This window comes from Stegostoma tigrinum, chromosome 33 (assembly GCF_030684315.1).
Source record: "Stegostoma tigrinum isolate sSteTig4 chromosome 33, sSteTig4.hap1, whole genome shotgun sequence".
Classification (NCBI taxonomy): domain Eukaryota; kingdom Metazoa; phylum Chordata; class Chondrichthyes; order Orectolobiformes; family Stegostomatidae; genus Stegostoma; species Stegostoma tigrinum.
Window position 1 is genome coordinate 20,472,267 of NC_081386.1, and position 10,101 is coordinate 20,482,367.

At 39.6% G+C, this 10,101-nt stretch overlaps 1 long non-coding RNA gene across 1 annotated transcript in view; it reads left to right on the forward strand.

Annotated features, from left to right (window-relative positions):
• The window catches only part of LOC125467322 (uncharacterized), a 37,282-nt gene that overhangs the window by 18,084 nt on the left and 9,097 nt on the right, over window positions 1-10,101 (forward strand). The gene's annotated exons all lie outside the window — the stretch shown is intronic.

Sequence of the window (10,101 nt, forward strand, 5' to 3'; positions counted from 1 at the left end):
CAGTCCTGTTAGAATATGTCTCAATCAGATTTACTCTCATTCTTCTAAACTTTAGTGAATACAGGCCCATTCAACCCAATTTCTCCCATTGGACTGTGCTGCCATCCCTGGTATCAGTGTAGAGAATGTCTGCTGCACTCTCTCTTTGGCGACTATTTTTAGATGGGAGAACAAACCTACACACAATACTCAAGATGTGATCTCACCAAGGCCCTGTCTATCTGCAGTGAGACATCCTGACGTCTGAGTCAAAATTCTTTTTGAATGAAGGCCAACATACCATTTGCTTTCCTCATTGCTTGTGGCATCTGCCTGTCTACTTTCATTGACTCGTATACAAGGACATGCAGATTGCTTCGTAAATCTACATTTCCCCAATATATCACCAATTAAGTATTACTCTGCCTTTCTGATTTTCGCACAAAGTACATAGCTTCACAACTACCCACATTGTCCTGCATTTGCCATGTATTTCCCCACTTGCTCACCTTGAAGCTTCCTTACACCCTCCTCACAAACCCGCCCAGTGTTGTCATCAGCAAAGCTGAAAATGTTGCCTTTAGTTCCTTCACCAGGGTCATTTATATGTTTCATTAATAACTGGAACCAGAACATGGATCCTTGCTGTAACCTACAGGTCATAGCCTGCCCTTGAAAACAGAGCCATTTGTCCCAACTCTGTTTGCTATTTTTTTAAAATGAAGTCTCAATCACCATGCCAACACAGCATCCCAGAGATAGCAGGAACTGTCAATGCTGGAGAATCTGAGAATAACAAGGTGTAGGGCTGGGTGAACACAGCAGGCCAAGCAGCATCAGGGGAGCAGGAAAGCTGACGTTTCGGGTCTGAGCTGCTTCAGAAAATCCAATTCAACCTGGCCTGGATTTCCTTCTGCTAGCCAGGTTGGATTGGCTATGCTAAATTGCCCATAGCATCTAGGAGGCATGCAAGTTTATCTGAAGGGTCCAGACCCGAAACGTCAGCCTTCCTGCTCCTCTAATGCTGCTTGGCCTGCTGTGTTCATCCAGCTCTGCACTTTGTTATCCTCAATCCCATGTGCTTTTATTCTCCCCACTAGCTATTAGCTGTTTCTTTCAGCAGAGCAAGAAACTTTGCTGTCTCACTATGTGATTTTTCACAATTTGAACTATTTTTTAAAATGAGGAATGGTGGTTATGTAGATTTCAACATCTTGTGTTTTGCTTTAAATCCCTTGCAATTTACCCAGTCATGTGGCAGCATTGGTTAGCACTGCTACCTCACAGACCCAGGGACCCAGGTTCAATTCTAGCCTTGGGTGACTGTCTGTCTGGAGTTTGCACATTTTCCTGTGTTTGTGTGGGTTTCCTCCTGCAGGCCAGGTTGGATTGGCTATGTTAAATTGCCCAGTGTTTAGGGGACATGCAAGTTAAGTGGGTTAGCCATGGGAATGCATGGATATGGGAAGGTGGTGTATCTGGAGGTGGGCTGCTCTTTAGCGGGTTGGTGTGGAATTGATGGGTTGAATGGCCTGCTCCCACACTGTGGGGATTCTATGCCTGGATGGAAAAAACCAGGATGTTACAATGGAATATCGATAGTGACCAATCACTTCTATTTATCACAACTCAAATTCAAATTTCCTTTTTGTCCAGCATGAAGCAGGGAGACAGTCTGGGAATTCCTTTGTGTTGCCTCTGGCCTAATTCAATAGGGAAAAGCAGATCTCTAATTTAGTCTCACTATTCCACATAAATGTGTAACTAACCAATTTAACCACCAAAATGATCAATTTGCCTGATAGCTATTTAGGGCAAAACAAATCCACACTAGGTTTTACATTAACAGGGAAATAACTATTTATTGTAAACAAGCTTATTCTTTAATAAATGGCAAATTCTGGAGGCAACTGCCCAGTGTAAACGTGCTGTCCTGTTTGTGGAGTTTGTACTAATCAGTATCTGTGTGGATTTGAAGGGATATGGTATGGAACAGAAAGATTGTTAGCCAGTGTGGTTCCTAATGGAAAACAACCGAACGTGGTTATTTTCCATTAGGAATCACATTGGCAAACAATCTAAACCAAACATAAGCTAATATTTGACCATACATCCTTTCGTCAATATCTGAAAAGGATACAAGGGTGTAGTGGTAAAAGATTAGGCAATCTAGCGATTGCTAAGAATTTCCTGTTGGCTTTTTGCCATAATGATTTCCTTCACAATTCAGTTAATTATAGAGAATGCAGGAAACAGTTGCAACAGGAAATTTCTTCCTACAATCTCATTCTGACAAGAAAGAGTAAACTTGGATGCATGCCACTATTTAATTCTTGACACCCAAAATGCCTCTTCTACAACTGATTTTTTTTTCCTGAATGAGGAAATAAAAGCCATCACTCTGGCAAGTATTGGGCTTTTTGAAACTGTCCATGTCGCTGCTGAGTCCTGTGGAAGGCATAGTGACTCAAAAAACTAATCAATAATGTAATCACCTTTTCATATCAGTATCAGTGAGGAGATTGCATTTACTGTTTGTGCTTGTTTTTCGCAACTGGTTATCTCATGCTATCTCTTTACTAGGCTTTATAAAGAGAGAAGAACCAAAATAATATTAGTGTTGCAACATCATTATGTTATCAATTGTTTAAAAGTGTTTCTTTAAAGACACAAATTTGGAACTTTTGCAATAGTTTGGGTTGATGGATTCTTAATGCAAGCTTATTATTTAATAAATAAGAGACTTATTTATTAAGGCTTTAAGAGACATCTCTTTCACACGAGACCCAGGAAAGTCCCCCCGCCACCTCTTGAGTTGGATTCATTGGCACACTCTTGATGTGTGAACTTCCTTAACGGCCGAAATGGTGCTTTGGAAAATAACTTCTCAAAGCAATTCACTCTGCCAGGAATTCAGCTCATAAGATATTTACCAACAAAAATCAAACCTTGCTGAGATGGGAAAACTCTTTGGGATGGATGTTATTTTTAGGGGGTCACTTAGCTGGATGACTGGTTAGTGACGCCAGCAGTGTGGGTTCAATTCCTGTACTGGCTTTGTTTGCCATGAAGGGCTCTACCTGAACATCTCCTCTGGCCTGAATCATAATAACTCTCAGATTAAACCACCACCAGTCATTTCTCTCCAAAGAGAGCAGTCCTATGGTCTAGGTAGGTCTATGGCAACTTTATCTTTTATTGTTAATTAGATTTATTGAGATTAAATTTTCATTTACAATTATTGCATTCCCCATTTACTACTAGAAAGTCTTTTCAAATTTGTCAAGTAAACTAGCCTGTGTCAAATTTGTGCTGACTCACTGATTAATCCATGTATTTCTACATGTTTACTCACTTTACCTTGAACTATGGACGTGGAGAATTTGTCTGGGTACTAGGAGGAATTAAAAAATGATGCCCTGAAATGAGTGAAAGTCTCTAAACCAAGTCAGCTTCTAAGATAATAAAATGTGAGGCTGGATGAACACAGCAGGCCAAGCAGCATCTCAGGAGCACAAAAGCTGACGTTTCGGGCCTAGACCCTTCATCAGAGAGCTTCTAATGTGCGTTTGTGCATGTGTATGGTCAATGGATATAATTGAAAAAGGAATTTGTCCATTATGACAGATGGAAAAATAATGTGCTTATATTCCATTTTATCCATAGTTTGCTGATTGGGGTCTGTGGACTATGGCACAAAACAAGGCTTTTCATTATATACTGGAGAACTGCAATATGTACAGGGTGTGCAATCTGTGCCACAGTGACATCTGGAGGCAATATGACCAAGTGCTACTCATCAGTCATTACATTGCTCTAGGTCATTGATCTGTAGCTTTTACAGAAAAATAGACAAGATTGCAGATTGTGATCCTCCAAAACGCTGGCAAAAATTCTGCTTATCTCAATTAATTATACACCCGAAACAAATTATAAATTTAATGTGAAGCAGAAAAAAATTCCAGACAGTATTACCATCCCACATGGCAAATAGAACTTTCAATTCAGTTACTGTACAACATGGCTAGTGCTGCAATCAGTTGCAGAAGCTGGATACTGTCCTAGCCAGCCTGCATCTTGTGCATATTGTATGGAAATGCTGCAGTCTTGTGGGTTGGGGGCAGGGAGTCCTCTGTATCTCCAAACAACTTGTGTACAGATACAGAGTGTTTGATCAGCCTAAAGCACAGTGCAGTCTGCACTTCTCACAGTTCAAAGTAAAACAAGTAAACATTTAGAAATATACTGGTTAAACAGGCCAGTTCACTTGACAAATCTGAAAAGATTTGAGGAACAAAAAGAATGCAATAATTGTATATGAATATTTTATTAAAATTAATCTAATTAATAATAAAGTGTAAAGTTGCCATAGACCTACGAGACCATAGAACAATTCTCTCATTGGAGAGAAATGACTAGTGATGGTTTAAAGTGAGGATCATTATATTTCAGGCCCAGGGAGAAACTGAGGAGAGTCCTTCACGGTAAACTTAGTCAGTGCAGGAATTGAATCAACACTGCTGACGTCATTCACCAGTTGTCCAGCCAACTCAGTTAACCAGCCCCTGAAAAATTACGCAGTAAGAACTGCAGATGCTGGAGTCAGAGATGACAGTTTGGAGCTGGAGAAACACACCAAGCCAGGAAGCATCAGAGCAGGAATGTTGACGTTTCAGGTCAGGAAGGGTCTGAAGAAGAGGCCCGACCCAAAATGTCAACTTTCCTGCTCCTCCGATGCTGCTTGGCCTGTTGTGTTCCTCCAACTCCACACTGCATTGTCTCTGAAATCCATCTAAAACAATTTCCCATCTCAGCAAGGTTTGACCTTTGTTCATAGTTGTTTTGAGAGCCACCCTGTGTGTGCCTGCATGCTATAGATTCTAATGTAATAAAAGAAGCTGCTTTCTTTATAATATTTGAGCCAAAAGCTAATTCCATTTAAGTGAAACGAAAAAGGTCAGGCACTTTATTTATCACCTTCATCTACACAGAGTTCAAATCTAATTAATTAGCATTTTCAAAAGCTTTCAACAGAGAAAAAAAATCTGTAACACATCTGGCATGATATTCATAGCACAGGTGTATCTTTGATCAAAATGGCCTCAACACATTATTCCCAATGCATGATTCTGAATTTGCTCTTGTTCAGTGTTATGGCAAATGTTTGTCATAATGTATTCTTTATACACATGTTTGACAATGTACATTGAAAATCTTATGGCAGATTGTCCTCTGCAGCATGTATATTAAAAATTGCTGTTCAGTAAGGATTCAGAAATCTGTGAAATATCATTTTCAACATGGTTACAGAATTATTGTTGTTTATATATAAAGCAGATAAAGTTAAGTGTTTAAAAGTTCATCACTACATAATTCAGAAGGAGCTCCATGATTTTGGAATAAAACATTGTTGGCTTAAACAGAACAGAGGTGATGACTGGTCCAGTCCCACAGCTGAGACTATGCAATATTCTGTACTAAAGTGGAAGCTAACATATTTCAGTAAATAGGGCTTTCCAACAAAATTGTTTGGTCAATGGAATGTTCAATTCAGTTTTACCTTCCTCAAACCCTCAACAAGTCTTTAAAACCCAACACTCGGAATTCAATCATTGCTATTTTCCAATATATAGCAGATTTCTGACACTTTTTAATTTTAGACTCTCAATTTTAAAGAAGTAACTTCTAATAGAACCAGATTTCTGTGGAAAACTGGAACTAATCAATAGCAAATGAAATAATTTCCCCACAGTTGATCATAACCTTAATATAAAAGGAAACACAAATTGCCGACTGTTTTATTTATGTATGTTGTACATGCTTTAAAGCAGCATATAGTCAATTAATGTGTGGCTAATAAGTCATCTGTCATAACACCAATAAGCCTGCACATTTGTTGAAACAAAGAATACCTCCAACTCTTTGAAACAAAGAATACCTCCAACTCTGACAATCACTCAGCAAACTCACAGGCATGTTATAATAAACATTACAGGTTCCATATGTTGCCAGGGTAAAGTCTCTTTGTGACTTGTCAGCTAAAATAACCACATGTTACTTGACATCTAGAAAACTCTTGGAGCAGAATCCATAAAGTAGTTACACGACTGAAGTATCCACCTTTGTTCCAATATCTAGCACAGATCACATGGCTGACATTTATTCCAGTATATTTTTTTAATTGGAGCTAATGAACTTAAAATTTCACATTGTGGGAAATGCAGTCACCAGCATAATTGTTAGTGACTGCCTTCTTTTAAAGAAAACATGACCAACTGAAAAAAATTGGAGTAAATATTCTCAAATATTAACTAATAGCTATTTAAATATAAATATAAACAAGAGTTGTGGGTGCCTTAATACTCGAGGTATTGAATTTCAACTCAAGAAATATAATATCCTTCAAGAAAGTACTGATGAAATAGAACTGATTGCAATATTCTCTGACTGTTCCCACATCATTGGCTAGTACAGTATAGCCATCTGACAAGAGTGATTATTCAAGGATTTTCAAACAAAGGAGTTAGCTATATTATAAAATCAACTCATCTTCCCATTGATGGGTCCAAGTATACCAATGTACTCCTTACAGTACCGGTACTGAATTTAAACAAAAGATTTTTACGCTTTATAAATATTGTTCTAAAACTGTAGATTTTACTAATCTTGCATCTGTTCACATTTCAAGGATTTCACTGTATTTTCTGAAAAGGCAAAGCACAACACAATGAAAGCTCAAGTATCCTACTTTGGACTTTCTAAACATTTTAGTGAAGCGATTCAGATTGGGATAGCAGTCAGGTGGATTTGGAGAATTCATTTAAAATAGTGAAAAATAAACAATAAGCTAATTTAAAACCTATATGGGAAGAAGACATGAGGAATCTGACTCCTCAAGCAATTACCATTACCTACCCAGGAACCTTCACCATTTTCGTGGGTAACTGAAGTAATACAATTCCCTGTGCGTCACAAAATCTAACCTGTTACCTTTACTTTTTTCTTGGATAGTACAAAATGCAACAATGGATTTCCTTTTCCGTAGTGTCTAAAGATCTGAACAACCCAAAGTAATTTTCACCACACCACTCTGCAAACTTTAAATATTTCTAATTTATATTAAGGAAGCCAATTTAATGAAGGACTGTTTGCAGAAACAGAAAATATCCCTGTATCCTGTCCCTATTTCACATCTAACATTAAGGCTAGCATAGTTTGCAGCAATTCCACTGCACCAGAATACAGGTATGATCAAATACAGCCATTTCATTAGGACACATCAGAAGAAACAACATGCACCTATACAGTGAGTTTCACAGCTTTAGGGATCTCAGAGCACTTTACAATCAATGAACATTTTGCTTTAGAGTGCAGTAAATGCAGCAATGTAGCCAACGTGGGCACAGTGTGAGATTAATTACCAGGCCATCTATTTTAGATATTGGTTGAGGGATAATTGTTGAGCACAATACCAAGAAAACTCCCTTGCACATGGAGCCATAGAGTCATACAACAAAAAACAGATCCTTTGGTCCAACCAATCCATGCTGAGAATAATCCCAAACTAAACTATTCCCACCTTCCTGTGCTTGGCCCGTATCCTTCCAAACATTTATTATTCATGCACTTATCTAAGTGACTTTTAAACCTTGCCAGTGTACCCATATCCACTGCTTCATCTATCTGAAGATTTGTGTATGAACGAGGGGGCTTCTCATCAGAAAGATGGCTCCTCCAATAGTACAGCACTCCCTGAGAATCATCTTAAATCATGCGCTCGCGTATCTGGATTCCAATTGGAATTGTCAGCCTGAAATCAGACCTGTGAGCCAATGAGAGATTACTTGGAGGATCAAGGCTCATCTGCATCGGGTGGTCTTATTCTGCCTTGCTTCTGATTCAAATCTCGATACCTAATTCACATCACATAGGTTGTTGGCTGACATTTGGCATCGTTTAGGTCAATTCACAACTTCTCCAATAATAAAGTAACCCATGGCAGCCAATAGCATAGATAATGAAATGTGAGGCTGGATGAACACAGCAGGCATTATCACGCAGCCAATAGCATGTCCTGATTGTATTCGTGTTTTGGCTGACCAGTGACAGATAACATTCACATAAATGTCAGGTGATGGACACCTGCAACACGAAATAAAATGCCTAACACCATCACAAAACTCCAACATCATTATATAGTACAAGAACAGAAGTTGCTGGAAAAGTTCAACAGAGTATTCATTTGGGTTTCTCAGAACTAAAGAAAGGGTCCCCAAAATGTTAACTCTGATATTTTTTCTTCACAGATGCTGCCAGATCTGCTGAGCTTTTCCAGCACCTTTGTTTCTGTTCCTGATTTATAACATCCGCAGTTCTTTTCAGTTTTCACCATTATATAGTATACTATCATCAACACTCCAGCAACATCATTAACCAAAACTTTAAACGGAACAGATGTATCAAAAATGTAGCCTCTGCTCTTTTAGCCACAAGGGCTGCTTATGTCCTGGCCGCTAACATCCGCTCTAGTAACTCAAAATGAGGACGGCTTAGAACACATTAACATGGTCGATTTTTAATTGCCCCAAAATGGCTTGCAAGTTACTCATTTGCTCAGCACCACCTTCTTATGACAATAAAGGATGAGCAACAAGTCAGTGACACCAATATCCCATCCTTTTTAATCTCAGTGGCAAGAAATGAACAATTTGCAAGGTAAAACCTGATAATGGTACTGTTTCATTTTAGCACAGCATGTGTCCACTTGATTTCATTTGCTTTGTAAATTGCTAGTCCAGTGATTAGACATGTTTAGCGACAATTCCAACACCTCAATATCCTTTTCAGCATCTTGGAAAATGAGGATTTTTTCCTCAACATGTCCTACCAGACATTTATTTTCTTGAATTTAGGAAATCAAGTAATAGGAGAAATTTATTTAAGAAAAGCAATTGGACATGAGCAGGGAAAAATGTGAAAAGCATAACAGAGGAAAGAAAGAAAACTTAAACAGTGCAAGACAAGGGGAGAGATGGAACTAAAACAAATGGGAAAATATCTTTTCCTCAGCTACAGAGATCAGCTGGTAATTTGCCAGCACAAAAAACTTCCCTACCAAAACAGGCATAGATGAGTTTCAGTTAAGCACAATGTTACAAAAACAGAAGTTGCTGGAAAAGCTCAGCATGGCTGGCAGCATCTGTGAAGGAGAATATAGAATTAATGTTTTGGGTCTGGTGACCCTTCCTCAGAACTGATGGTGGCTGGGAAACCGTCAGTTTATATACAGAAAATAAGGAGGTGGGTGGGGTAGGGAGTAAACAATAAGATAGAGCCCAAAGAGAGAGAACGACAGTTGGACAGACAAAGGAGTTGCTAACGATCAGGCTGGAAGGGTGAATAGTTGTTAATGGGGTCTGTTAGTGACTAACAATAGGAGGTGTGTAATGGCAGGCTATGTGGTAACAAGGCCTGGAGTGTGGGGTGGGGGGGGCTAGGACATGGGAGAGTTTTGGTCCTAAAATTATTGAACTCAATATTGAGTCCTGAGGGCTGTGGTGTCCCAAGCGGAAAATGACGTGTTGTTCCTCCAGCTTGCGTTGAGCTTCACTGGAATGCAGCAGCAAGCCAGAGACAGAGATGTTGGCCAGGGAGCAAGATGGTGCATTGAAGTGGCAGGCAACGGTTAGTTAGGGTCTTTTTTGTGAACGGAATGTAGATGCTTTGCGAAGCAGCCACCAAGTCTATGCTTCGTTTCCCCTGTGTAGAGGAGACCACATTGTGAGCAGCCATTGCAGTAGACTAGATTCTGGGAAGTGCAGGTGAAGGGTTGCTTCACCTGGAAAGTATGTTTGGGCCCTTGAATACTGGGGAGGGAGGAGGCAAATAGGCAGGTGTTGCACCTTCACTAGTTACAGGGGAAGGTGCCGTAGGGCTGTGGGGAGGTGTTGGAGGTGAAGGAAGTGTGGGCAAGGGTGTCCCAGAGGGAATGGTCCCTGCGGAAGGTGGACAAGGGAGGGGAGGGGACTACATGTCTGATGGTGGCACCTTGCTGGAGGTTTCCGAAATGGTGTTTTTGTTCCTGATTTACAGTATCCGCGGTTCTTTTGGTTTTTACAACCA